We start from the raw sequence: 25,889 nt of genomic DNA on the forward strand, positions 1-25,889 counted from the left end.
TGCCCCAGCTGCGGAGCTGATTACGAGGGACAATGGGGAAGCCGCGAAACGCTGCAATGGGCGCCAAAGGGCTGCGCTCTAAAACGCTTATTTCCTCTAAAAAGAGGGAGTTATATGGCGGCTGCTCTGGGGTCAGGCTAAGTGTCCTTGCCCTCGTTTGACCATCGCCTTTTGGGCTTTCAGGTCAGAGCAGGCTAGCAGGGTCGGCTCCAAGTCTTCGCGGGTGGTTTTTTGCTAGGGGGTAAAGGAAGGGTTGGATGGGCACGCCCACACCATGTGGTAGAGGTCAGAGATCCTCTCCCCACACTTCGGGCAGTCCCCGGCGAAGGCAGGGTCAAAGTGCTTTAGCAAGGCCAGGCACATCATGCTGTTCGTGACTAGGTGGAGGATCAGCCGTTCCTCTGTTCTGGTTAATGTTTAAAACTGGTGGAGGTAAAATTTCCATCTTGATGAAGCCTAAACTTTCAGTGTAGGCCGGAACGGCCTCAGATTCTTCTTCTAAGGAGGAGGGGGATGAGGTTGCCCAGGCTATGTCTGCTGCCTCGTTTCCTCCTAGCCCCGGGTGGGCCGGAACCCAGGCTATGAAGAGTTGGGATGGACTACCTACGTACGAGCTGTCTGCAGTAGCCGGTAGGCCAGGTACAGAACACAGCCCTGCTCAACGTTCCGACAGGCCCCCCGCGAGTTGGTTTTGATTAACGTGGAATCGGAGTATGTTGTCTTGGAATCGGAGTACGTTGCCACTAACGCGATGGCGACCTCCTCCGCTTGGGTTGAGTTTCAGGCTTTGAAGGTAAGTCCGTTTACCGTTTGTGACTAGTGGATCACCGACGCCATGTACCACCCACCTTGGTGCGGGCCTACGCCTCCACGTAGTACGAGGTCTGTTAGAAAAGTATCCGACGTTTGGCCAAAGAAAAAAAACTGACATAACTGGAGCGTTAAAAACCTAATAACCTGCAAAGTAGACCTTCAAAGTAGTATCCTTGAAACTACACGCACTTGTCCTAGCGGTGCTGCCATTTTTGGAAGTATTCCGAAAAGGCCCCTTTCGGAATGGCGTTTAGCTCAGCTGTAGTTGCAGCCATAGTGTCCTCTCTTGTCTGATATCGCGCTCCTTTCAATGTCCACTTGATATTGGAAAACAGCCTGAAGTCGCAGGGGGCCACATGAGGAGAGCAAGGAGTCTGCTGAGCTACAGGAGTCTGGTTTTTCGCCAGAAAAGTCTGAATCATGTGCGTGGATTGTGGAACGTTGTCGTGATAGATGCGCCAATTTCCTCTTGAACTCAAGTCCGGTCTCTTGCGCCGCACAGCACCACGTAGGCGACGGAGGACATCCCTGTAGTACTCTGTGGTCATAGTTTGACTATGTTGGGTGCGTACTCGTGGTGTGCCACACAGAGGGAGTCAAAGAAAGCGGTCAGCATCACTTTGAGATTGCTGCGCACTTGGCGGGCCTTCTTTGGTCTTGGTGACGTGGAATGCTTCCACTGTGACGACTGGGATTTGGTTTCTGGGTCGTACCCGTACACCCAAGACTCGTAACCAGTAATTATGGTGTCGATGAAGTCGGGGTCACTGTTTGTGGAATCCTGCATGTCCTGTGAGACTTCAACACAAAGCTGCTTTTGCTCCACCGTGAGCAGCTTCGGCACGAATTTTGCCGCAACTCTCTCCATGGCCAAATCTTCTGTGATAATGGAATGTGCAGAAAAATTGCTGATGTCCACCTCTTCCGTAATTTCTCGGATAGTCACACGACGGTCCCGCATCACCGCAGCGTTCACTTCAGCAATGACCTGGTCGTTTCGGCATGTTGATGGCCGACCGCAGCGTGGATCTCTCTCCACCGATGTGCGGCAGTCTTTAAACCAGTTGCACCACTGCTTAATCTGTGTGCTGCGGATAACACCGTCACCGAAAGCCGTCTGAATATTACGAATGATTTCCACTTGGCTGTCGCCCAGTTTCTGGCAAAATTTCATACAGTAGCGCTGCTCCTGTCACTCGGCCATCTTTCTTGCAATAAAAAACCGACGAGAGCACTCCGTACTGCCTCACTCAAACGCTGCGTTCCAGCGACTGACGCTATCGGCAGGCGGGAAAAAGTTCGTGCATGCGCACGAAGGTGGAAGGTCAGCTGATGCAAGCGCGCTTGTTTCATATCCCTCAGGTGTTCGCAAAAAAAATAAAGTCGGATACTTTTCTAACAGACCTCGTATACCCGGCGTTTACCTCGGTAGTGGTGAGCTAAAGCCTCTCCTTGCGCCTGCCCTCGTTATGGTCCCTGGACCTATTAGTAGGGGGTGGTCTTGGACATAGCGCCACTCCGGCGTGAGTCTTAATCTCTCAACAGGCGGCGTCCCGACGGCGTCTGCGATAATCGAGTGTATTGACTTATGAGGTGTGCTTCTTTCAGTTCCTCGAATGAGTTCGTCATACGCAGACCCTGGAGTCCCAGGTTCGACGTGTTTATCGGGAGGTCGAGGGCCTTCTTCGCCATTTTGTGCGTGATCATCTCGACCATGTGTTTCTTGAGGTGAAGATAGCAGGTCGAGGATTCTGTTCTTTACCAAAGCATTGGCCAGCCACAGTGCATCTTTGCTTCACAGTCCTCCTTTCTTGTTCGAGACTCTGCGGACCATTCGGTCCAACTGGTCTCGCATCTTCTTTTAGCTTGTAGAGCGTGGTCGTCGCCAGCTTCCGCTAGTGGATGAAAAGGCCTAGGACTCTGATTTACTCTCGATCGGGTATCGGTTCCGATCCGAGTCACAATTCTGTCTTGTCCGTGCAGTTTTCGAGGAACGAATGTGCACAAATTCGAATTTTCGTGGCCAGCTACTGTGGAAGCAAAGTTGGCAACAAATTTGTGGAAATATGAAGTCATGCCAAAAAAGTCGGCAGCTGTTTTGTATTGCCGGGTATGGGATAGTTTGTGACGGCTGTTATTGGTTCAGGAAGTGGGTGCATGCCGCCTGGAGAAATCTAAGTGCCGCGTGTGCACTGGACGCTCTCTTCTTGGCTGCTGACCTGATCTTCTGGCAGGCATCCTGTCGTGCCACACTGGTTCCAATGTTGATTGAACTCCACTTTGTACGCTGCTGTTAGTTGAGGCTCTTGGCCGAACACAACCTCATAAGGCGTGGTGCCGGTTGAGCTTTGTAGGGAAGTGTTAGCAGTGTAGGCTGGCGGTCTGAGGTGCTGGTCCGAGTCCGCTTCACCTTGATTTTTACTTTTGTATTACGGAGCCAATCGGGACTGCACTGTTCAGTTATTCCGCTTCGTGAGGCTACCTGCGTGCTGATGGTAAGCCGATGCAGAATGATTCTCAACCTCCACCCGGAACAAATAGGCGCAAAGCTCGCTGCTCGGGAAGGTGGTAGATCGATCTGAGATAGTTTTCGGGGTAGGCTGTGTCTCCAGTCGATCCGTTCTTGCAAAAATTTTACGACGTCCCTACACAACCTCTACAAATTTAGAAATATAATCCACTGCCAGTAATATGTACTGGTTGTCTGCAGCTGTTGTTAAAAATTGGCCAATGTGGTCAATCCTTACAGTGTGAAAAATTGTTTGTGGAATGGGAATGAGCATGAGAAGCCCAGGGGGGCATCCTGGCAGACGTTTGCGCTGCTGGCAAACCTGGCAGCTGGCAACGTATGCCCGGACGCTGTTGTCCATCTTGGGCCACCACAAGTGTTCCTGCGCCTTGCACGCAGAGAAGTGTAGCATGAGCAGATGCTGCTTATTCTTGGGGTTTCCAAGCCAGTGGCGACGGTACTCAGTACCATGCCGCAAAACAAACTGAGTTGCTCCCGGTGTCCTCAAGGGAATCTACGATCACGGCGATATCTCTGTTCTGCAAGCTTCCGTTCAAGACTTGGGTTAATGCCATCTGGAGAAATCTTATAACACAAATAAGAAATCTTATAGACCAAACAGGCATTTCTCGTGCTTCAGCCGGAAACAAGCTACGTAGACAAAGCATTCTATATATTGTCATAACGAAGAAAGGTCCAATATTACTTATGCTCTATAATCTACCTACTCCGGGAAGTTTCGTATGAAACATAGACTTCTGGTTGCAGGACGAACACAAATGGGATGTGTGGGTGCAAAAGACGACGCCACAAGTTCGCGCCTTACACCGCGAGGAGGAAGAGGCAAGTGGGGTCGAGGGTGGGGTGGGTGTTTACCTGGCAATGAACGCACCAGGGCTGGGCACATACATGAGCGGAAGGGTCGGCGGGTAGAGAAGCAGCACAGCGACGGCACTTGGCCGGAACGCTGTGCCGGTGGCATTGGTGGGCGCGGTGTCCAATAGCGAGACAACGGGTGCAGGTGGAAGGCTTAGGCTTATGAGGGCGGCACCGGAAGGCAACGCGTTTAAAATACACAAAGTGGGGGATTTCAGCAAAAGTTATGAGCACCGATTGAGTGGTGCCGATGATGCGAGCAGCAAGAATATCGTTTTGAATGACTCGATATCATGCATGACGTCATCAGGAGTGAAGTGGCCCCCGACATTATGCATAACGCCGAGGCATGAGATGGGAGGATTAGGAGCATATGTTCTTTAATGCTGATAGGCTTACCATGAAGCTGAAGATGCGTGATAGAAAGTAGGAGGTGGGCGGTGAGAGGAGAATGAGTATTTAAAAACACAAGGCTTTGGGCTGGCTTGGCCTGAAGGGTGATGGCGGCACTGGTCTTGGAGGAAAGTTGTGCAGCGGAGGTGACTGCGGTGAGTACGTCGTAAAGAGGTAGCTTGGGCGTGAGGGTCCCAGGGGGAAGCTGAATGGCAACTGTGATGAGCTCGGCGCAGGGTCGGGTTGTGGAGGCAGGCTTACGGTTGGCATCAGTGGTGCTCCAGCCGATTTTCGAGGACATCATAAGGTTTGTCTGAGTCCTCAGCCGGAGTCTCAATCTGCGACGCGGGTGCCGGGCTGCAGGTCTTGATGTCAGTGGGACATCTGGCTGGAGTAGGTGCAGCGGCTCCAGCGGCGACGACGAACGCAGCCGGCTGCGACGCGGCTACGGCCCCGAACCTCTTGGTGTCCCTTAGAGCGTGGAGTTTGCTAGCAGTGGACGCTGCGCCGACGACGAACGCTGCCGGCTGAGCCGCGGCAGTCGATCCGGTGCTCCCAGCGTCACTCAAGGTGTTCAATGCGGCAGGAATGTGCTCGGTGGCGTGGGCGGCGTTGAGCGGAGTAAGGCGGTGTATTTGAGTAATAATGGCTATGTACTCTGTGTCGTGGTTAACTCCGTTCTTTCTGACAATGTGGTCAAGGACCACCAGCCTCTTGTATGGTCGTGGCGACGACTACATCGCCACTTGCGATCTGCCATCCACCGGGTTCATTAGTCCTAATGTACTGGACAGAGCTCAGTCCAAATGAATTTTAAAATCGTATGGGTCGTGCAGGCTGATGAGTTCTTTATCTCAGTCAGCTGGTGTTGATACATAATACAAAAATCTGTCCCAGCACGAACGAAACGGGGACGAGAGAACAAACACGACAGGACTAGCGCTGCACTTCCAACTGATAGTTTATTGAAAAAGCTTATGTACAGTCCTACTGATCATCAATCAGTTTTCCAAAAATGCTATTTCATTATCATATGGTGCGCTGATACATTGACTGCCTGCTAATCTAATATGGTATGCCTCCACCATCTCTTTCGAATTGGTGCCGCCGCGGTGGCTATGTGGTTATGGTGCTCGGCTGTGTGACCCGAAAGACGCGGGTTCGATTCCGGCCGCGGCGGTTGAATTACTTTGGGGGAGAAATTCTAGAGGCCCGTGTACTGTGCGACGTCAGTGCACGTCGCACAGTACCCCAGGTGGTCGAAATTTCCGGAGCCCTCCACTACGGCGTCTCTCGTAGCCTTAGCCGCTTTGGGACGTTAAACCCCATAAACCAACCAACCCATCTTTAGAATTGGTCTTTCCTGCCTTCAAGAAATTTGGCTTTCCGAAATATGGGTTTGCATTTGCAGTCACGACAATGTATGGCAAGATGCCCACTCTTCCCTTCCTTGACCAAAATGGTAGTGCTCCGTAGCTCTTTCATTAAAACAAAGTCCTGTTTGCCTGATGTATACTCAATTACAGGTAAGGGGAATGCTATAAACTACGTTAGTTGTGCACTGCGTGAAACAAAGTTGGTGCTTGATTGTGCATCCCTGCTTTTTCTTATTTACCATCACTGGACATATTTTTGAAAGCTTGCTATTTACCATCACTGGACATATTTTTGAAAGCTTGCTGGGAGCTGTGAAAAGCACATCTACATTGTATCTTCTTGCTATCTTTAAGTTCTAGCAAGTTTTCCGCAACTGATTTTATAGTATCTGCCTGGAACCCTGACATGCGCAGTCGCTTTATTTGAAGATTAACGCTTTCTTGCATTTGATGCGGACATGATTTTTCCAAAGCTGCGTTGAGGCAATTCATTGAAATACCTCTCTTGATTAACTTCGAGTGAGCACTGCTATACGGCAAACGGGACGTTGTTTTAATGAATGATCTAGGGAGCACTACCATTTGGTGAAGGAAGGGAAGTAAAATTCAGACCTTTTGAAGCATCTTTCAGAGATGGAAGAATATCAGTGACTGCTTCGTCAATAGTTCAATCTTTCCGCTTGTCCATTATCACCAAAAAGTCATCTACATATCTAAAAATGCGCACGTGAGGAAGTGAGCTTCTCAAAACTTTGTCAACGGTGGAAAGAAAAATGCGAGTAAGAACAGGCGCAACACAAGAGCCGATGCAAATTCCTGTTTTGAAAGGAAAGGGTCTTGGGTCTTCAGGGTCTTCAGTTGCATTTGGAGGTAATTTGCTATTGCAGACTGCCAGCTCCCCTTTACTGAGACTGACTCTGAATGGATAATTCAGCTTGTGCGTCTTGTACAAGAAGAATGCTTTAAGGGTGCAATTCTCACACTTCTTGATTTTGTTCGCGACTGAATCTAGGTATAGGTTCCGTAACATCCTATAGCTTTGCTCTTCTGCGATCGCTTCAACTATGTCTTCTTAAAGTTCTTCTCAATGGCTTGAATCGCTTTCTCTTCAAAGGGGTTTTTCTATAAGGGCTTTTCAGCCCATTTAGAATTTTATCTTCAGTCAACCGCCATTAGCTTTAACGACCATTTCTACTCACAAAAAGCTGGAATCTACATCGGCTCTTCTGTTGCGCCTGTTCTTACTGGCATTTTTCTTTCCACCGTTGACAAAGGTTTGCGAAGCTCAATTCGTCACCTGCGCATTTTTAGATATGTAGATGACTTTTTGGTGATAATCGACAAGCCGAAAGATTTAACTATTGACGAAGCAGTCACTGATATTCTTCCACCTCTCAAAGATGCTTCAAAAGGCTTCAATTTTACTTTTGATCTCCCATGCAATAACAGCATACAGTTTCTCGACCTAAGTTCTTTCTTTTTTGGAAGACCATATCTGCTGGATGTTCAATTCCAGATCGAAGAAAGCACTCCTCCCGTATAGCAGTGCTCACTCGAAGTTTATCAAGAGAGGTATTGCAATGAATTGCCTCAACGCAGCTCTAAAAAAATCATGTCCGCATCAAATGCAAGAAAGCGTTAATCTGCAGATAGAGCGACTGCGCATGTCACGGTTCCCGGCAGATACTATAAATTCAGTTGCGGAAAATTTGCTGCAAAAGAAGAGTAGCAAAAAACAGGTCGATCAAGATCACAGGAAGCCCACTTAAGTGATACCATACGTTCATAAGGTATCGCACAACTTGAAGATAGCAAGAAGATACAATGTAGATGTGCTTTTCACAGCTGCCAGCAAGCTTTCAAAAATATGTCCAATGATGGTAAAAAAAGAAAAAGCAGGTATGTGCAATGAAGCACCAGCTTTGTTTCACGCAGTGCACAACTAACGTAGTTTATCGCATTCCCCTTACCTGTATTAGAGTATACATCGGGCAAACGGGACGTTGAATGAAAGATCTAGGGAGCACTACAATGTGGTGAAGGGAGGGAAGAGTGGGCATCTTGCCATACATACTCGACTGAAAATACTCGTGACTGCAAATGCAAACCCGTATTTCGGAAAACCAAATTTCTTGGGCGCGGGAAAGACCAAGTCGAAAGAGATGGGGAGGCATACTATATTAGATTTGCAGGCAGTCAATTATCAGCGGAATATCTTTAGTTTTGCGTGATAATGAAATAGCGTTTTTGGAAAACTGATTTCCACAAGATGATCAGTAGGACTGCACATAAGCTTCAGTTTTTCAATAAACTATCAGTTGGAAGTGCCGCACTCGTCCTGTCGCGTGTTCTCTCTTGTCCCCGTTTCGTTCGTGCTGCGACAGATTTTTGCACGATGAGAAGTGCTTGGCGTGACAGTGTCTAGCGCATCTTTGGTCCCAGATTTCAGGTAAGACAATACTCCGTTACGTTGGCCTAAAGGGGGTGATCTAGTTATCGAGAGCTGCTCATCTAGACTCGTGTCGTAAAATAAGCGTATGACTGCAAGGTGTCGCCGTCTCACAAATACGGAATGTGATGCCTTGGGCTTCCACCATTTCTTCCAGTATTTACTCTATAGATTCGCGCTCCTTTATGACTCGAAGGGCCTTTTGGGGAGAGGTTCACTGCAATGCGCAGCTATCGCTGTTTGGCAAGCTTGTGACGGCAAAGAAAAATGTTGTGGAGTAATCCGTCGACCCTTAGGTTACGCGTACGTGCTGTGCGCTGTTTTCTCGGGTTTGGTTTGTGGTTCCTGAAGGTTTAATGTTTTAAAGTGACAAAGGCTATGAGGGACGCCGTAGTGAAGGGATCCGAAAATTTTAAAAACCACCACAATACACGGGCCTATAGAATTTCGCCTCCATCGGAATGCGACCGCCGCGGCCGGTATCGAACCCGCGTGTTTCGGGTCAGGAGCCGAGTGTCATTGCCAATGAGCCGCCGCGGCGGCTCGTCTTTTGTCATATGTACATACGGAGTACTGCAACCAAGATGCCTAAACAATGTTTTGTGCGCTCGTTTTGTTGGGTCACTACTCTTCACTCATGTGGCAACAACTGTTGCGGAGCGCTGATGCCATTTCTGCTTAAAGAAAATTTCCCATACGCGACGTCCTGGCGGTATGATGATGAAAACTACTGGTCTCAGGGCGTCATGGTGTCGCCTGTTCGAGAAGTCAGGTCAGGAGGAGTAAGTGAGGAATCCAGCGTTTGCATAACCACGCAGAGTTAATGCACACAAGATCACCAAATATATAACGTGGCGCCTTCTCATTGAAATGAAGAATATGCGATAGCATTTGAATGTGGACCCAGCCCTCCGGTTGTTGGGAGTAGCCCCATTCATAAAATCAATTAATTGGTTGTCAGGTTAGTCCCGATTAGTTGTGATTAAAGATAGATTAATGTGAATTAGCGGGGTTTAGTGGTGGGATAATGTGGATTAGTTGGTTTGGGTTATGGTTTATGGGGTTTAACGTCCCAAAGCGACTAAGGCTATGAGAGACGCCGTAGTGGAGGGCTCCGGAAATTTCGACCACCTGGGGTTCTTTAACGGGCACTGACATAGCACAGTACACGGGCCAATTTCTCCTCCAAAGAAATTTAGTGGTGGATTAGTATTATTCGATATATATGCAATGGAAGGAACTAGAACATTCTAGTCCTTAGATCTTCAAATTGGGTTGTGCTGAGGACGTTTAGTTTAGTTTATTGGGGTTTAATGCCCCGAAGCGACTCAGGCTATGAGGGACGCCGTAGTGAAGGGCTCTGGAAATTTCGACCACCTGGGGTTCTTTACCGTGCTCTAACATCACAGTACATGGGCCTCTAGAATTTCGCCTCTATCGAAATTGGGCCGCCTCAGCCGGGATCGAACCCGCGTCCTACAGGCCAGCAGCCGAGCGCCGTAACCACTGAGCCACCGCGGCCGGGCTGTGCTGGTGACGTTAAAACCCTCTACAGGCTACAACCTTAGTGAACGCTCTGCCCGGGCAGAGAAAGCTGCTATTAGTTGAAAAGAATGTTAACAAGCATTTTCAATAAATTGTGAAGTTACAAACAAAGAGCTCAAATGCGAAAGTCGGTGGCGTAAACGCTACTGGCGAAAGATCTGCTCGGGTAACGGTCGCTGCCATGGCTGTGCTTGCGGTCCGTTGCTGCGGATGGGGCACCGGTGCATACCTTTCTGAGCCTCTTCCAATACGCACTGACGACGTTCCGGTTGAGGACCATCTAGTGGACTGGCAATATCGTCTGCTTTCTCGTAGCCTTCGATCCCATCCGTTGCACAGCAGGACACGCACTGAAACCAGCTCCTTTGTCATCTCTTTTGGCCATCTGCCCCCTTGTTTTTTGCTGTGTCATTTCTGCCCAGTAGGCAGACATAAAGGCCGGTGCCGACATCATGCTCATTCACTGCCTTATACGATGCCAATCCTTCGACATAGAAACTACTTCCGGCTCCGCCAATATTCACGCTTTTGTCCTTAGTATGCCGGCACCAATGAGAAAAATGAAAATTGCCCAAGGTGGGGCACTCACACGACCAGTGACTTTTTTAGCGTCGACTTTGCCATAGTGCCACGTCTACTGAGATCATGATGAGCTTAAGACTGAAGATTGCTCCGTCTTGACTATTGAAACTCGTTATGAGTTATGTTACGGGAGCACTGTTGCCGCTCTACAAACTTGTAGTGCGTGTGCGGCAGTTGATTGTGCGGTAATTTGGTGGCAATTGCAAAGATGGTTCGTGATTCACTGTGAAGGGAAGAGTACAAGCTCGTACGCTGTAACCAGCGTTTCTAAACAGACGTGCAGATTCGACATTACGTTAAGCGATCCTTCGTTCGAAGAGAAAACTTCCGAGCATCACTGCGGTCTTGCGAAAGTCCGGTTTTTCCGGCTTGCGAGTGCATGTTTGCGAGAAGAAGTTTGAGCACTCATGGCTGTGTGCTCAGCCACAGGGGGGTGGTGTCTGGAAAGGAGGCCCATAGTGGCTGGGCACCGTCGCCAATGAAGCTTCTGGGCACCCCATCACGACCATAGATGCCAAAAGCATTGAGCGCCACCGAGGTCTTTGGAGGCGCGGGCCATGGCATGGCCGGGTACCTACTAGTAAATTAGGTACGATCGGAGTGCACGTTAAAGAACCCCAGGTGGTCGAAATTTCTGGAGCCCTTCACTACGGCGTCCCTCATAGCTGAGTCGCTTTGGGACGCTAAACCCCAATAAACCAAACCAAACCGAACTGCCCGACCAGGCGCCTGGCCCTTCGTGTGAGGTTGCAACGCTCGGAACCTTCTGAAGCCTATACCTCAAGAGACCCGCAAGGCTTTGAGCATCCGGACTGGCGGGAACCCACCGGCATAAATGGGTACAGATGTCCTCCCGCCAGATGCTCGGCCGCTTAGAGGCTTTACCTGAATGGGAGGCCCATGGCTCTGCCTCCTACGCGGGGGTGTCGGGACCCCCGAATCACATTCCGCCTCGCGGCTGGGCATTTGCCAAGGAGGTGGGAGGCACTTCAGTGTCGCCGGGTACGTACCAGTTTAATAGGTATGTGAGTGTTCCCGCCATGGTGTTCGGCCATTACGGGACCTCAACCCGCGGACAGTGAACCCAGCTCGGTATGGGAAATAGCCCTGTAGGCAGGGCGCCAACTTGTAAACCGAATTGATGATCTTGTGTTAGAGCATCCGTCTCGAATTCAGGAGATGCTGAGTTCGATTCCCTCAGTCGTTGGGTACAGATCTGCCTCATGAAGCAAGAAGCACATTTGTGGCCCTTTAACCAAAGCGGTGGCTTTGTGGTAGACCGCCTTTCATTCGGGAGGTGCTGGGTTCTGTGTCCAGCGCCGCCGTAGGAAGACCCACCCGTTCTCTAATGAATTCGAGATGTGTTTGTGCTTGCCCCTTGTTCTGTATGGATATTTGGTGCTACTATGCAAAATATTGCCAAATTACTTTTGGGTACTTTTGTGCCAATTTACCTCTGAGGAATTGTCGTGTCCGGTCGCTGTGTTGAATGCAGCGAAGACGCACACGGTACTTTTAGACTTCGTTTATTTAAAGCTGAAGAGGGTGCGACCAGCGTCGACCGAGGCAGCAGCCGAACTGGCCGCCCGAAGAAAGGAGGGAGCTGAGAAGCGTCCACGGGAGGGAGTGGCTTCCCAGAACAGGAGGAGGGTGCGGGGGCGCACCGTGGGGGGGCATCTGGTGACAGCGTGCGACGAGGGGCAAGTGTCGTTAGGAGGAGGATTGAGTGGTCGTTAGGAGGAGGATTGAGTGGTCGTTAGGAGGAGGATGCGAACTGTCGTTAGGAGGGGAATGCGAGTGGTCGTTAGGAGGGGGCGCACACACACAAAAGCGATAAGGGGACACAACACTTCCTTCCCCCTTAGAAAGTTGCCTGGTATCGTGCAGGGGGTCGGCGCTCACGCGTGGAGGCGCGCTGGCTTTGTGCGCTCGGGGGAGAAACACTTGTAGGCTGGCTGTTGTTCGCTGTGTCTCCTAGGTCTGTCCTGGGCGAAGTCTCTTCTTCCGGGAAGAGGGGCCAGGCTATGTGGGAAGATGGTGCACGTGTTCTCTCCGCTGGCGGACAGCTCTCAGACGGCGTCGTAAATCTACGCAGCTGGTTGAGATGTCGGCGTGCTACTGTGCCATGTATGTTGACGAGCCAAGAGCGCAGGCCTATGCGTCTGACAATTGTAGCTTCCTCCCAGCGTGGCTTTTTCAGAAACTGTCGGGCGAGGACGCGCTGCCCCTCATTAAGCGTGCCGCAGCGCGGAATTGCTTTTTCTTCCCGGAACGTCTCTGCCTTTGGCTCGGGGAGGATGGCTGTGAGCTGGGTTCGCATTTCACGCTCGAACATCATTTTCGAGGGGGTCTCGCCTGTTGTGCTCTGAACCGTCGTGTGCTGCTTGAAGAGAAAGCGCGCAAGGCGGCGCTGCAGCGAGCCTGTCTGATCTCTTTCAAGGGCGCGTTTTAGCTCGGCTACGTAGCGCTCGGCTTGTCCGTTTGTCGCTGGGTGGTAGGGGGCCGCTGTAACTGATGAGATCCCGTTGTCGCGATAAAACTTGAGGATCTCCGCAGACACAAACGGTGTTCCGTTGTCCGACACTACCTTGCGCGGCAGGCCGAACGTTGCAAATAGTGATCGGAGGTTGTCAATGACTGCTGCCGAAGTCGTCTGTCCCATTTGCCTTATCTCAAGCCACTTTGTGTAGGCGTCTACGACCACAAGGAAAGTGCAGCCCTCAATTGGTCCTGCAAAATCAATGTGCAGTGTGTGCCATGGTGTGTCTGGCTTTTCCCATTCTGGGACAGGAGCTTTCGGCGGGGCGCTCCGGCTGCTCTGGCAAGGGTTGTATTCTCGCACCACTGTTTCGATGTCGTTGTCAATGCCAGGCCACCACATGTAGCTTCTGGCACACTTTTTCATTGCAACGATGCCCCGATGTCCGGCGTGGATGAGAGACATAGCTTGTGCGCGTAGTTCTCTCGGCATCACAACTCGGGACCCAAATATGATGCAGCCGCGATGGGTGCTCAACTCTGTAGCTCGCCTGCGGTAAGCGTCGAAGTTGTCCCCTTTGAGTTTATGCACGTTGCCTTGTTGAACAGCTGTGTAAACTAGCCGGAGAGCTGCGCACTTCTGCGTAGATGCTGCAACTGTGCCTGCTGTAAGCGGAGGTTCTGGCAGTGCTTCGAACATCAGAACGTCTCCTGGTGGAAATGGTTCGTCAACAGTTGCGTCTAGTGGCAGACGGCTTAGCGCATCGGCGTTTTGATGTTTACCAACCATGTTCTGGCTCGGCGTCTGGTGTATGCCGCATATCATCACGCCTAGTGGAGAAAACCAATTTCTCCCTAGAAGGCTTGATCCAGTGCCCTTCACAACAAGCAGAGGTAGCGTATGGGTCTGGCCGTTGTAATTAACCTGCACGTTGGCAGAGCCCAATAGTGGCAGATTCTGTCCTGACCACGTTCGCAGGTGCGTGTCGTCTTGTTGCAGGGCTGGTGCGTCAGATGGCCATGAAGTTCGGAACGTGTCCTCACTGATCAGAGTACAGGCTGCGCCGGAGTCCACCTCGAACTTAATCAGCTGGTGATGTACGCTTACTTCTGTAAAAATCTTCGGTCGCGTGCCGAGATTCATGGTGTTCAGGTCGTACAACACAGATGGTGTTGCTGATGTTGTTCCATGGAGATCAGATAGCGGCGTATTCTCTGAGGCGTTGACGCTGTGATTAGGCTGGGAAGGTGACTTTATCTTGGCAAGTCTCCGTTTCGTAATGCATGCTCTTTCGATATGCCCTCGCTTGTGGCAAAAATTACACGTGGCTGACTGGAATCGACATCCCTGGGGGTTGTGTTGGTCGTCACACCGCCAGCAGCGTTGTGCCTTTTTGACCGATTTTACAACAACAGAAGGCTTGCGCACCTGGTTGCTTGTCTGGTGTACCGGCTCGGTGTTCCGGCGAATCCCTCTCTGCTGGTGACCGGCGCTCTCCGCTCGAACGGCGATGTCGTAAGCTTTGCTGAATGTGAGGTCCTTCTCAGCGAACAGGCGCTGCTGCAGTGACTCGTCACTCAGTCCGCACACAAATCTGTCGCGTAACATCACGTCCAAGGGAAGCATGGTGGTGTTAGCAGAAGAAGCTGCGTCTCCCTCCTGCCCGGTAGCTGTTGTCGACAGCGTTCCAAAATTGCAGTCGGCAGCGAGCTTCTTGAGCGCGGCTACGTAGGCGCTCACAGTTTCTCCTTCCAGTTGATCTCGTCGTTGGAAGCGAGCCCGGCTGTAGACCTCTGATGGCCTCGGGTCGTAGTGCTTTTGCAGCGCTTTTACGATGTCGTCGTAAGACACTGCCGCTGGTGTGCTTGGCTGAATAAGGGCGCAGACAGTATCGTAGGTCTGCTCCCCGCACAGCGTCAGCAGGTTGGCCCTCTTCAAGGCTGGGTCTGTGATGTTGTTAGCTTCAAAGTAGAACTGAAGGCGTCCAACCCACGATGACCACGATGAGCCGTTGAATTCTGGTATCTGATTGGGAAACCCTCGCGTAGCCATGGCTTGTCAATAGCGTTGCGTAGCGCGGGTCGAATCCACTTTCTCGTCGCCACTGTCGTGTCCGGTCGCTGTGTTGAATGCAGCGAAGACGCACACGGTACTTTTAGACTTCGTTTATTTAAAGCTGAAGAGGGTGCGACCAGCGTCGACCGAGGCAGCAGCCGAACTGGCCGCCCGAAGAAAGGAGGGAGCTGAGAAGCGTCCACGGGAGGGAGTGGCTTCCCAGAACAGGAGGAGGGTGCGGGGGCGCACCGTGGGGGGGCATCTGGTGACAGCGTGCGACGAGGGGCAAGTGTCGTTAGGAGGAGGATTGAGTGGTCGTTAGGAGGAGGATTGAGTGGTCGTTAGGAGGAGGATGCGAACTGTCGTTAGGAGGGGAATGCGAGTGGTCGTTAGGAGGGGGCGCACACACACAAAAGCGATAAGGGGACACAACAGGAATATTTTACAGTAAACCCTTAATGTGTAGTGTTTGGTGAAAGCGGCTTGGAACTGGAACGCTTGTACAGAGTATCGCTAAAAACAAGAAAGGCGGTCTAGATTTCTTTTTAGTGAAGACACACAGCTCAGAATGCCCGTTTCATTTAATAGTATCTGATGCAGGAACTTAGCAGAAGCGCGTCGCATTGCTTTTGCAAGACCGTTATACGGCTTTGCAGACGAAATTAAAGATCATAACTATTTCTTGCGTCTCAATGAACTCGCGGATTGCGTTGAGCGCAATCGTGTTTGTTGATTAAAGTTTTTCTTCCAGCTTATAAAAGGCCATTACAAAGTTGATACTTCTAATTATTTTTCTTACTCCTCAGGTTATAGCACGAGACAAGGGCATGTACTAACAGTAACTCTTTTGAACGCGCGAAATAATTGCTTTAAATATTCTTTTTTTCCCAGGTCAATTACTGAGTGGAACAAACTTAATAGCGAGACTGTTAATCGTAATTCTTTACTGCTATTTGAAAAGTGCCTGTAAATGCTCTGAATTTGAGTGTTTATATGCTTGTATTTTGTATCGTCCCACCCTGCTATGATCTGCACAAGATCGCAGTATCTGTATAAAATAAAACTACTGTCGTGAAATGACGTGCCTCGAATGCAGTCTCTGACGCATTTTGTAGAATTAACAAAAAGTGGTCTTTTGTGACTGGCGCCCGTTGTCAGGGAAGGATGCACGACCTGTATGAAATTCTTAAAAGAAAATTTACGCGGTTGCTTGCAATCTGCAAAATGATTGGTGTGTCGCGGCAATGGTAACAACATGTATTTTGCACTTTGTAGACGACGCAACATATGTGGACCAAATATCAGTAAGAGCTTTGACCTTCATAGCTGAAGGCTTATGAACAGGCATTTAAGCCTGTTTATTGGATATTCACCGACCCTATTTGCTCTACTGGCTTTCATATTTATTGCTTACCGCAAGTTAGGAAGTTGGCTGTTCGCTGGCATAAAAAGTGCGAGAGAGTACAGGCGGTCATTGTCTCACTCACCAAATACACTTGGTCCAACCATAAGCCTTTTAGTGGGCAAGTTCCGAACTCCTCCCGTGTTAGGACAACTGTGCCGACGCTGCGAAGAAACGAAATGAAGCAGAGATGAGATTAGTGAAAAATTTTTGCTCATTAATATTCAATAATAACATATTCGGGACCCTTTTGCATCGAACGCGCTAAGTTCTTTATGACGTGTATTACGTAAAATACACAAAAGCCAGCCAGCCAATGTTAGCGTCTCTTAAGGCCGCTGCTGTGACGTAAATAGGGCTGTGATGTGTATTTCACGTGATATGCCTCATAAAGAACTTAACGCTAAACAATATTCACGCTACGCGCACTATTGCGCATGCTTTTATGAGACCATGACTCAAGCAAATGTCACCATAAATTTTAAATTCACGGTAAAGTGACTCTCTGCGGAACCATACAAGCAATGGTGAAACAGCCATTAGCATTCTTTCCCTGCACAAAATTGCCCTTTTTCAGAAAACGATATCGTGGTCATCTGTTTAAAAATCTTTAAACTAAAGGTGTGCCAGCCGTACCAAACGCCAAAGGCAGTAACTAGAACCGTTTTCGTACGAAGAAACAAACACATATTCTGCTTACCCTCTTAGCTTCTCTGGGAGCGGGCTGTCGGACAAGATCATGGTTGCTTTCTTGACATCGATGCCAATTAGTATTTTCAATGGTTCGTCCGTGTTTAGGCTACTGACAAACTCCTGCAAATAAACAAAATATATGAAAGCCTTGAAACAAAAGGTTTCCGCTTTGAACTTACAGTTATAAATAGCCTTAACTAAATTCGCTGAATCCAAACGCAAAGGCCACAAGGATCACAGCATTTCTTGCTCCGCTACCATGCCTATTCTACTCCATTCGAGCCACAGCAGAAAAACTCAAGTTTAAATTAAGAATTACGGCAAGTGACTTATAATACAGGTCCTGTATGTCTATGCTAAAACCGGTACACCTTCCCGGATTTTCTTGCCTCAGGAACTTGACAAGTACACTTGTACTTATCAAGTGACTTATCAAGGCAATTGAGAAGATAGCAATTATTTCTACAAAAGAAAACAAAAAGAGCATGGTTTAGCTTATGGTTCCGGGCGCGCACGAAAAGATGGATTTCGAGGCGAAAGGTTTGTACGAGACGGCTGCTGTTTATGCTCTGTCTTGCTATGTGAGCGACGGGAAGATAAATATCGAACCAGAAGAAAAGAGAGTGCGTCTAGTATTATACACAGCAGCACTGCAGACTGCTTCGATTGCATAAAAGTTTGAAAAATGCAGCACGTGTTGTCGGCTTGGCTCCCACCGCTACAGCTTCGTTTTTCCCGCCACATACTTTTTTCTGACGCGTTAGCACAAATTTCTTTCTGTGCACTTTCAGAGGATGCGCTATCCTCTAGGTCTGTGTTTAGGCTATGACCGCGCAAATTTTCGAGTTTGGAAGCGACTGGCTGTACTTGATTCCAGCTCAGGCGCGATACCTTTCTCCACCCCCAAGCAAGACATACCAATAGGTCTGAGGTTCTGTCCGAAGCTACTCGAATGACTTTTCAGACGTAACGAGAAATTTATTAGCAGTTATGTAGACTGGAGGGGTTGCTTTGCCGGCATGCTTTTCGAATGCGCATGCATTATGACACAATGTAGTCAAAAGTTGCTGAGCGGCAGCGCCGAGGATATTTGCATTTTAGTTTTTCTAAAAACTGGTTTTTTGGTGTCCACCAACGCTGCCAATACCATGTCGCAAATGCCACATTTTTATCTTAAAAATCCTATTTTTCAGAAGTTACTTTTTCAATGAAGTAACTGGACCTGCAGCTGGACCTGCTTCCACCCCGACTACTACGGGAGGCCATCCTCCAAGCGGCGTCCCAGCTCCATGAACCAACGCTTACCCAACTCAGGGTACATCCACTCAACAACACGTGCACCATAAGCACGCCCCTTAAAGATGACGCGCTCGCTCTGGTTCGGGTGACCGCCATAAAACACCAAGTCAAGGAGTTCACCGTCGCACCTTACATAGCCCCGCCAGATGGAGCAGTACGCGGAGTCATCTCCAATGCGTACTGGAACGAGACCCCGACCGAGCTCCTGCAAGACCTCATCAGCGGCTACCCAAACGCCCTCAGCGTGGACGACCGCCGAATGGGCGCGACGCGTTCCATTTTAATCACGTTCCGCGCTGGACCAGTCCCAAGCGCTGTTCTTTATGGAGGAGCCCTCCACAGGTGCACACCTTACCGAGGGCATGTAGACGCCTGCACGAACTGCCGCGTCCCATGTCACCGGCCGCATGTGTGCGTACGACCAAGATCTCATAAGTGCCCCCGCTGCGGGCAGCCCCATCCCAAAGGAGATGTGCCCTCATGCACCCCCAGCTGCATTCTCTGCGGAGGCCCTCATTTGACCGGAACTGGCAACAGCAAGGCACGGGGTCGTAAACTAGCGCCCCCGAGGAACGCTGTCTTTCCCCCGTCTTCATCGCGGCTTTCCCGCTGCGATCAACACATCGGAGGCAACGGACGCAGCTCGACGCCTTCCCGGTCATCTCCTAGAACCAGACGGAATGGCAGCAACAACTCCTCGGGTCTCACCTGGGCAGACCGCGTTTCTGGCAAGGCTACCCGTCATACCCCACCACCCCAGTCCTCCCAGGCAGATCCGAGAGACCAGGAACTAAAGGCCTTGAGTGACGAGGTAAGCCGCCTTTCCTCCCTCCTAAGCACCCCCGCCCCCTCTATGCCCCCTCAACCCACACCCGCTGTCATTAACTCTACTTCATCATCCACAGACAATTCGAGCACCCCTCCTGCAAAGAAACAACGCACCACAGAAGCCACACCCCTGCCCGTGCCCACAGAAATAGACGCTAAATTAGCAGCGCTCGAGGCCAAATTTGACCACAAACTAAAAGAGCTAGACGCCCGCCTCGAGGCCAGATTTAATCACCTTGCCGCCACCCTCACCGAAAAACTGGAGCAGCGCATGGACGCTATGTTTACCAAGATGATGGAGCTCTTGGAACATAATCTTACCCATCGCTTCACTCAACTTCAAACCCCCTCCACTACCCCCACCCTACCTACGCAAGCACAAACCACCTTTCCTGAACAACACATACCAATTGACAACCGTCTTACTACCATCATCATCATTTATTTACCCTTAAGGGCCCCAGGGGGCATTACATAAGGGGGGGTGGGGGCGAACAGTAATCAAGTCACAAAGAACAAAGTTGGAACATAAACTTAGACACATGTAGATACAGCTGTGAACACTTAAAAAGAAAAACAAGCGAGTAAGTAGGTAAACACAAAAAAAGAAAGAAAAGAAAGAAAAGAAAAAGAAAAAGGGCCTTCAACAGGAATCATTTGGGGAATAAATCAATTAACATCTGTCTAAATTTTAGGGAATTAACTTCATTCACAACACTGTCTGGAAGGACATTCCACTCGGCTATGGCAGCTGGCAAGAACGAGGAATTGAACGAATTGGTTGAACCATGAATGCGTTGAATACTACGGCAATTAAACAAACGTCGTGATGATCTTAAAGGGGGCAAAATTAGGCTCTCACGCAGTTGGGGAAAATTATAATAAAGTTTATGAAATAGACAGAGCCTTGCTATCTTACGACGGGATGCCAAGGAAGGTAAACCAACGGAGGATTTAATATTAGTAACACTCGACCAGGAATCTTAATTTGATGTTATAAACCGAGCAGCTCGATTTTGAATGGCCTCTAACATATGTGCTTAATACTCTTGATGGGGATTCCAAATGCTCAATGCATATTCAAGTTTAGTGCGGATGAAATCCCTCCTCACTCCCTCCACCATCCAATATGGCGGGGGGGGGAACCCTAATTATCTTCCCATTTTAATTTGGAACTGCCGCGGCTTCCGGGCAAAGCGCGCGCCTCTGCAAGTTCTCCTTCCCACCATCACACCCACGCCCCACAAACTACTCCTACTGGAGACTGCACACCAGGCAACCCTCCCCTGCTACACATCTACACACTCGGATACCACTAACACACCCAGGGCGTCCACACTCATCCACCGCAGCCTCACCTACAAAACTCATCACATCACGTCTGAGACGCCCTGCGTGATCACAGAACTTATACATCACACACATTCACTTCCTTCTATATTTATAGTGTAACGGAAAATAGGGCGACAGGTCGCTAACCAGCAGAATACAGCAGCCAGCCAGCCAGCGCGAGACACTTCAACGTCTTCGAAGACACTTCAGCGCCACCTGAGAACACCAGGTGGCATTACTCCCCCTGCCAAAAAAAGAAAAACATAAAAGCGAGGTTGCAGTACGGGCAGTGGAAAGAGAAAAAACAAAACAGCACAAGCACACAAAAATGTACAAGGGAGGTGGGCGAAGGTGTCCCACGCGAAATCTAGCGGAACACTGAGCGCACTATCCATTACCGCGTGAAGTACGGTTTGATGCGGACAACGTGCACAACCTCAGAGCGGGGTGGGCGACGCTGAGGCTGCACAGTCCCGTCAGGAAGAACTTCGTAGGTCACTTCTGTGACGCGGCGCAAAACTCTGTACGGTCCAAAGTAACGGCACATCAGTTTTTCAGACAAGCCTGGGCGGCGTACCGGGGTCCACACCCAAACTTGGTCACCCAGATGGTATTCGACGTGCCGATGACGGAGGTTGTAGCGGCGCGCATCCGTGCTCTGCTGCCGCTGAATGTGAATACGGGCAAGTTGACGGGCTTCCTCGGCGCGCTGAGCGAACTGCTCGGCGTCTGGCGTGAGTGGGTGGTCATCAGTGCAGCATGGAAGCATTGCATCCAGCATCGTCTGAACGCCACGTCCGTAGACCAGACCAAATGGTGTAAATCGGGTCGTCTCCTGGGTGGCCGTGTTGTAAGCGTATGTGACGTACGGGAGAATCTCGTCCCAGGTTTTGTGCTGTGACTCTATGTACATTGCGATCATGTCGGCGATTGTTCTGTTGAGTCTCTCTGTGAGCCCGTTCGTCTGTGGGTGATAGGCAGTGGTTTTGCGATGGTTCGTGTGACTGAGCTCGAACACGTCGCGCATGAGCTGTGCCGTAAACGCCGTACCTCGATCAGTGATTACGTGGGACGGTGCGCCATGACGCAGCACGATTTGTTGCATAAAAAACTGGGCGATCTCAGATGACGTACCGCGCTGCACCGCCTTAGTTTCCGCATACCTTGTTAAATAGTCGGTCGCCACTATGAGCCATTTATGACCGGCCGATGACAAAAGGAATGGGCCCACAAGATCGAAGCCGACTTGATCAAACGGCGTTCGAGGCGGTTCAATAGGTTCGAGCAAACCCGCTGGCTTGAGAGGAGGCGCCTTACGACGTTGGCAATCGCGGCAGCCTCTGACGTAATGCGCGACGGCGTGAGAAAGTTCGGGCCAATAATACGCCTGGCGCACGCGTGCAAGTGTGCGGGCAAAGCCCAAGTGGCCGGAGGTCGGCTCATCGTGACAAGCAAGAAGGATATCGGCGCGGAGATCTGCCGGAACGACGAGGAGGTGCGCTCCGTCAACAGTGCTGGAGTTTTTCTTAAACAAAATGCCGTTCTGGAGACAGAAGGCAGGCAGGTTCCTAGAAAATTGTCGGGGCACGACAGAAGCTCGGCCCTACAGATAATCAATGATAGGTCGCAGGTCTGGGTCAGCTCGCTGTCGGGTCATTAAGTCTAAGTCGCTGAAACCTCCAATAAAACCACTCTCGTCCTCTATGCTATCATCCGCTAACCCGACGGGTGCGCGAGAGAGCGCATCAGCGTCTTTGTGCTTCTGGCCAGATTTGTGCATAATGGTGCAGTCGAATTCTTGGAGGCGGAGGGTCCATAGGGCTAGGCGCCCCGATGGGTCGCCAAGATTGGCAAGCCAGCACAACGAATGGTGGTCGGTAACTACTTTGAACGGGCGGCCGCAGAGGTACGGACGAAATTTCATGGTTGCCCACACAACCGCAAGGCATTCTTTTTCTGTGGTCGAATAGTTTATTTCAGGGCGAGAAAGCGTGCGGCTTGCATACGCGATGACCCTTTCCACGCCACCTTGGTGTTGGACGAGTACGGCGCCAAGGCAGACGGTGCTCGCGTCGGTGTGGACTTCGGTTTCAGCGTCTTCATCAAAGTGCGCAAGAACAGGGGTTGTTAGAAGTCGTCTGCGCAGCTCGGCAAAAGCCTCCTGCTGCTCGGCAGCCCACACGAACTGTGTATCATTGCGCGGGAGGTGGTACAGGGGTGCGGCAATCTTTGAAAAGTCGGCGATGAAGCAGCGGTAATGACCCAAAAAACGTTGCACACTTTTCTTTGTTGCAGGAACAGGAAAGTTGGCGACGGCAGCAGTTTTCTCGGGGTCGGGCTTAACGCCATCGGCACTCACGAGGTGACCGAAAAACTTCAACTCTTTGTACCCAAAGTGGCACTTCTCTGGCTTTTGCGTTAAGTCGGCCGATAGGAGGGCATCTAATACTGCCCTCAGGCGTTCAAGGTGTTCGGCAAAGGTTGCGGAAAATACGACCGCATCATCGAGAGAAACCAAACAAGCTTGCCATTTTAGTCCAGCGAGAACGGTATCCATCATCCGCTGTAAAGTTGCCGGCGCTGAACATAGCCCAAAAGTTAGAACTTTAAATTCGTACAGTCCGTCGGTTGTTACGAACGCAGTTTTTTCGCGGTCCCGCTCGTCGACCTCTATCTGCCAGTACCCACTCTTTAAATCAATGGAGGAGAAGTACTGGGCGCGACGAAGTCTGTCGAGCGAGTCGTCGATACGAGGCAGCGGGTAGACGTCTTTTTTTAGTGATGTTGTTCAGTTTTCGATAATCCACGCAGAAGCGGAGTGTCCCATCCTTTTTCTTCACCAGCACGGCAGGTGAAGACCAGGGGCTGCTGGAAGGTTGAATTATTCCATCTGAAAGCATCTCCTTCACCTGCGTTTGGATCGCCTCGCGCTTCTTCGGTGAGATACGGTACGGCTGCTGATGGATAGGGCGGGCATCGTCGGGCGTAATGATGCGGTGCTTCAGAACAGCCGTTTGCCGGACTTTCGACGAAGAAGCGAAACAGGTAGCGTATTCGAGTAGGAGGGCACGTAGTTCTCGCTGTTGAGTCACCGAAAGGTCCGGGCTGATTTCAAGGGATGGGCGCACAGGTCTAAGAGCTTCGAACGCGAAACATTCAGAAACCTCCGCTAAGGGGTCGGGGAATGCGATGGCAGTACCACGAAGAAGGTTCCGGGGCTCGTTAGAGAAGTTAGTCACCAGGAGCTCAGACCAGCGGTCGCGGAGATGGATGAGACTTCGCGCTGAGCAGATGCCGTGGGTGAGCTAAAGGGATAGGTTGCCTTCTGCGACCGCTGTGCCTTCACGTAGTCCATCGCAGTGAACACTCACAAAAACACTGGCACGTGGCGGAATCCAAACGCTCTCGGCGGATATTCGAAGGGCGGCGCGGCGTTGACAGTCCTAGGAGTAAACATCAGCTTTCTCGGTAGAAAATGTGACAGTGCGCTTTCGGAGGTCAATAATAGCTCCATACTCCCGGAGAAAATCAACGCCAAGGATACAATCACGGTTGCAGTCAGGTAGAACTAGACAGCTGACAACAAATGTGGAGCTGCGAATTTGGACTCTTGCTGTGCATAGGCCAAGCGGAGTTACGACATGTCCGCCAGCCGTGCGAATCTGCGTGCCGGACCATGGCGTCATTACTTTTTTAAGAAGCGCCGTTAGCTTTCCGCTTAAAATCGAGAAATCAGCGCCAGTGTCCACCAAAGCACTATACTTATAGCCATCGAGAAGCACGGGTATATCCAACGAGAATCGATCTCCGAGTTCAGGTACTGCAGTTGTTACCTATAAATCGCGGTCGGTCGCTGTTCGCGTTGTCGAGGGGTCTTGTTCGCATCGATTGCCAGCGGCCTCGCCCCCTGAGGTCGCTCTCTTTAGTTTTCCCGGCGGGGGCTCTGCGACCGTCTCTGCGCCATCCAGGGGGAGCTTTGGGGCTGGTGCGAAGGTCGGTGTGGTGATGGAGACCGAGACTGCCGCTGGGGAATTGTCGCCATGCGCTGCTGGGCTTCGTAGTCTTCGATCTCCCGGGGTCGTTGACCTCTTGGTGGACGGGGCATGTCGATAGGGAACCCCTGCAGCTAAAACTGTCGATACGGGCACTGGCGATACAGATGACCGGGTTCCCCGCAGTGAAAGCAGAGACGCCGCCGATCTGGAGCACGCCACAGGTCGGTCTTCCACTGGGGCGATCGTCGATTATCGATGTAGTACGTGTTGGGGTGTGCGGAAAACAGCGAGCCTTGATTGGACGGAGGAAACTGAACCGAAGAGGGCGCAGGACGTTGCAAGGCTTCAGCATACGTTGGACGACGGCACTCCTTGGGTAAAGGCGGCGGGTCAACGGACGGGAACGAAGGTCTCAAGGCTTGCACCTCTTCGCGGACGAGGCTAGTGAGAGAGCCAGCCGTCGGCAGGGGAGCACCGAAAAGCGCCTGGAGCTCTTCGCGCACAACGGAGCGGATCAGGTCGCGGAGAAGATCAGGGCTAGCCCCGAAGGCAGGAAGCGGCTCTGTAAGTGAAGCGGCGAGTACCGGCCGGTCCTAGGTGGTAGACCGCCGCTGGAGCATCTTCTTCATCGTGACCGCTTCCGTGAGAAACTCAGCCACAGACCCAGGTGGACTGCGCACGAGGCCAGCGAAAAGTTGCTCCTTAACGCCGCGCATGAGTTGGCGCACCTTTTTATCTTCAGGCATGGCCGGGTCAGCTGCCGGAAGAGCCGAGTCATATCCTCCACGTACATACTTACAGTCTCATTCGGCATTTTAATCGAGACTGCAAAGCCTGTTCAGCCCGTTCTCGACGATCCGTGCTGGTGTAGGTCTCCAGCAGGCGTACGCGGAACTCGTGCCATGATGTTAGGGCGTCTTCTCGCTTTTCGTAACAAGTACGTGCACCATCCTCGAGACTAATGAAGACGTTTCGAAGCTTGGCGACGTCGTCCGACTGGTTGAATGAGGCCACGCGTTCAAACTCGAGAAGCCAGTCTTCTACGTCTTCGAGGTGACTGCCGTGGAATGGCTTGGGCAGTCGCGGATTCTGCAAGGTGTAGTAGGGTGCAGCTTGCATGACAGGTCGATGGGTGGGTGCTCTGGCAGACTCCAAAGGCCCGTGTTCAGGAGGTAGGCCTTGGTTTCTCCGGCAAGGACGGTGCACAGGAGTGTCCACTAGCGAAGGACTGGAGGCCAGGGTATCCGGAGGAGTATGAGACAT

At 50.9% G+C, this 25,889-nt stretch overlaps 1 pseudogene; it reads right to left on the bottom strand.

The window, feature by feature from the left end:
- Nucleotides 1-234: 234 nt before the first annotated feature.
- LOC149334820 (uncharacterized) lies at nucleotides 235-25,889 on the bottom strand (annotated as a pseudogene).

Source organism: Amblyomma mixtum, chromosome 7 (assembly GCF_055824585.1).
Source record: "Amblyomma mixtum isolate Tamu chromosome 7, ASM5582458v1, whole genome shotgun sequence".
NCBI classification, from domain to species: Eukaryota; Metazoa; Arthropoda; class Arachnida; order Ixodida; family Ixodidae; genus Amblyomma; species Amblyomma mixtum.